At 42.5% G+C, this 3,231-nt stretch overlaps 1 protein-coding gene across 2 annotated transcripts in view; it reads right to left on the reverse strand.

Annotated features, from left to right (window-relative positions):
* Positions 1-3,231, reverse strand: part of COLEC12 (collectin subfamily member 12) — a 173,480-nt gene that overhangs the window by 92,672 nt on the left and 77,577 nt on the right. The window contains exon 1 of one of the 2 annotated variants that reach the window (XM_037728165.1): positions 145-235. The exons of the other annotated variant lie outside the window; for it this stretch is intronic. The gene's annotated coding sequence lies outside the window, so the exon portion shown is untranslated. Of the gene's footprint in view, positions 1-144; positions 236-3,231 lie in introns of those variants that run through there. 2 annotated transcript variants of the gene reach the window in all.

The raw sequence follows: 3,231 nt of genomic DNA on the forward strand, positions 1-3,231 counted from the left end.
GCACTTGAGCTAGGCATTATTCTAAAGCTTATAGTGGTGACCAACACAGACAAGGTCCCTTCCCCTAAGGACCACCACCAAGCCACAGTTCCCAAGGCCATTATGCAGTCACATGTCTATCTAGTGACTGGAGCAGAGACTTACCTTGCCCTACCTTCCCCGCAGGAAGAGATCATCATGGGAAGTGGACACAGCAGAGGTGCTGAAATAGTGAAGCCAGCATCAGAAACATGATTCACAGAGGAGAAATTTCATTTCTGAGGCCTGTTGCTGTCAGCAAGTTCCAAGAAACACTGGTCATTGCTGTAGCAACTGATTTCATATGCATCAGGAGAAATCATAGCAGTATTAGTTCTCCCTGGAGACAGACAAAATTGGAACTGTCCACAATTAGAGAGTGTTCCCATTTCTCCTAATGTTGCTGGTAGTGGCTTGAAACTCTTGCCTTTCCCTAATCACTCTGGGCGATTCAGTCCTTGGAAGCCCCCATTTTTGTCCCTTAGGAAGATGGTCCTGCCCTGCACAGCTAAGCCACATGTGTGCTGCTCTAAGGCCCAAGAAACCAGGGTGAGAGAGGGGTGAAGAACACAGTGAGAAATGGCAGGATTCAGAGTTTAAAGTCCTGGGCTTGGGCACCATCGCTACAGTTAGCTGTGTGACCCTTAAGTGATTTGCTTAATCTCTCTGTACCTCTGCTTCCTAATTGAAAATGGCGTTATTAATACCTGTTTCATCGGATCAGCATGTGAAGCAAAGTAGATAATGGGTATGGAGAGACTTTGTAAGAGTAAGAGCCATGGAAACACCAAGTATTTGCCTGCAATAAAGGATCTTTTTCTTTAAAAAGTTCTTACCATGATCTTCAGCTTACTTCTACCTATATTAAGGAATTCAAGGAAATCATCAATGAAAGTACAAACTTACTCAACCCTGGGTCTGCCTGTGTCAGAGCCACGTGAACCAGAGCAGCTCCTTCTTAAACAGGAGCTAGGTAAAATGAGGCTGAAATCTACTGGGCTGCATTCCCAGATGGTTAAGGCATTCCAAGTCACAGCTTGAGACAGGAGGTCGGCACAAGACACAGATCATAAAGACCTTGCTGATAAAACAGGTTGCAGTAAAGAAGCTGGCTAAAACCCACCCAAACCAAGATGGCCACGAGAATGACCTCTGGTTGTCCGCACTGCTACACTCCCACCAGCAAGCACTGTGACAGTTTACAAATGCCATAGCAACATCAAGAAGTTACCCTGTATGGTCTAAAAAGGGGAGACATGAATAAGCACCCTTGTTTAGCGTATCAAGAAATAACCATAAAAAAGGGCAACCAGACCCCTCAGGGCTGTTCTATCCATGGGGTAGCCATTCTTTCATTCCTTTACTTTCTTAATAAACTTGTTTCACTTTGCACTGAGGACTCCCCTTAATTCTTTCTTGCACAAGATCCAAGAACCTTCTCTTGGGGTCTGGATCTAAACCACTTTCGTGTAACACCTCTGCCCCCATTGGTAGTCAGTCATATGATCTGGGACAAGTCCCTTAACTATTTAGATCCTCAGCTTCCTCATCCACAAAATGAAAAGAGCTGATGTAGGTATCGGCTAATATATCTTAAAGTTATCTGGAAAATATCCAATTAATGTAATGCATCATACACATTTGTTTTTAGTTTATTTTACTTATTTTATTTTTGAGACAGAGTCTTGCTCTGTTGCCCAAGGTGGAGTATAGTGGCGTGATCTTGGCTCACTGCCACCTTGGGTTAAAGTGATTCTCCTGCCTCAGCCTCCTAAGTAGCTGGGACTACAGGGACATGCCACCATGCCCAGTTAATTTTTGTAATTTTAGTAGAGACAGGTTTTTACCATATTGGTTAACCTGGTCTTGAACTCCTGACCTCAGGTGATCCACCAGCCTCGGCTTCCCAAAGTGGTGGGATTACAGGCGTGAGCCACTGTGCCTGGCCTTGTATATATTTTAGATGATACAGAATCATTATTTGAGTTTGAAGTCAAAATGTTTCTATCAAAACATTTGCTGTCAACAATCTTCATATAGGAAGAACTGTGAAATGAACTGCAATTGAATATCCACCTTCTTAAGCAGATGCAGAGTGAGATAAAAATAATTTTTGTAGACGTGCTAACTGTCTGGGATTGTTGATATGTCATCTGTGGTAGATTAACAATGATCACAAATTCTCTGCTATTCCCCCCATTAAGAGGTGATATCTCTCTCCTTGAATCTGCAGAGTAAGTTGGTAGGGGTGACCTCTGTGAAAACTTAACCAACAGAATACGGCACAAAGAATGCCAGGCCAATTTCAAAGCTAAGCCTTAAGAGACCAGCAGCTTCCACTTTCTGACTCCTGGAAGATTTGTTCTTGGAGCCCTTGCTAGACGTCTGACTGCCCTGAGGCTGCCATGCTGGAAGGAGCCTAGGAGGAGAGAGTGCCGGGCTAATCCCTGCAATTTCAGCTCTCAGCTGTGCCTGGCATGCTGGCTGAGACCCCGGATTGTGATGCAAAGGAGAGTTGTGCCTGTTGTACAGTCTGAATTCCCGACCCACAGGATCAGAGCTATAATAATAATAAGAAATTACCTTAAGACAATCAGTTTTAAAATGGTTTGTTTCAAGCAATAGATAATCAGAAAATCACCCAAACATGAGATGATAAAATGTTTGATGGCAATTTAACACATGTATCCCTAAAATGAAATGTCAGCCCCAAAGTTGCTCCAGTCTTAGAACAGGAAAAATTTTCCTCTGGCTAGCTGCCGGGGGTGCCAGAGAAATCGAGGCAAAATAGAGTGATGCCTTAGTATTTCCAAGGACATGGAAAAGGAAAAAAGCCTCACTGGGTTTTATAAATAAAAAAAAAATATGTAGATCAAATGTCTTCTGTATAAATAGCAAAAATGGAAAGAGTCTAAAAGTTTAAAAAGTCATAAAAAGTTTCTAGGTAAAGGAAAGGGGGTTCTGCATTATCCTTCTCCCAAGGTAGAGGTTAAACGCCTGACTGGACAGAAACTTAAGGACTGTGTAAATGAGAACATATTTGGCAAATTATTTTGCAACTCCAAGAGAGGCGACTGAGAGAGATTCGAATGTTAAACTCATTTGTTTGTTTGCATATATTTCTTATTTTTGGTATATTATGATGATGTTTTAACATCCTAAAAAAAAAAAAACCTTTCAGGCTGGGGAAAGCCTACCCCTCCCTCTGGGGCT

The sequence above is a fragment of the Cebus imitator genome, unplaced genomic scaffold (genome assembly GCF_001604975.1).
Source record: "Cebus imitator isolate Cc_AM_T3 unplaced genomic scaffold, Cebus_imitator-1.0 Scaffold12, whole genome shotgun sequence".
Lineage (NCBI taxonomy): Eukaryota > Metazoa > Chordata > Mammalia > Primates > Cebidae > Cebus > Cebus imitator.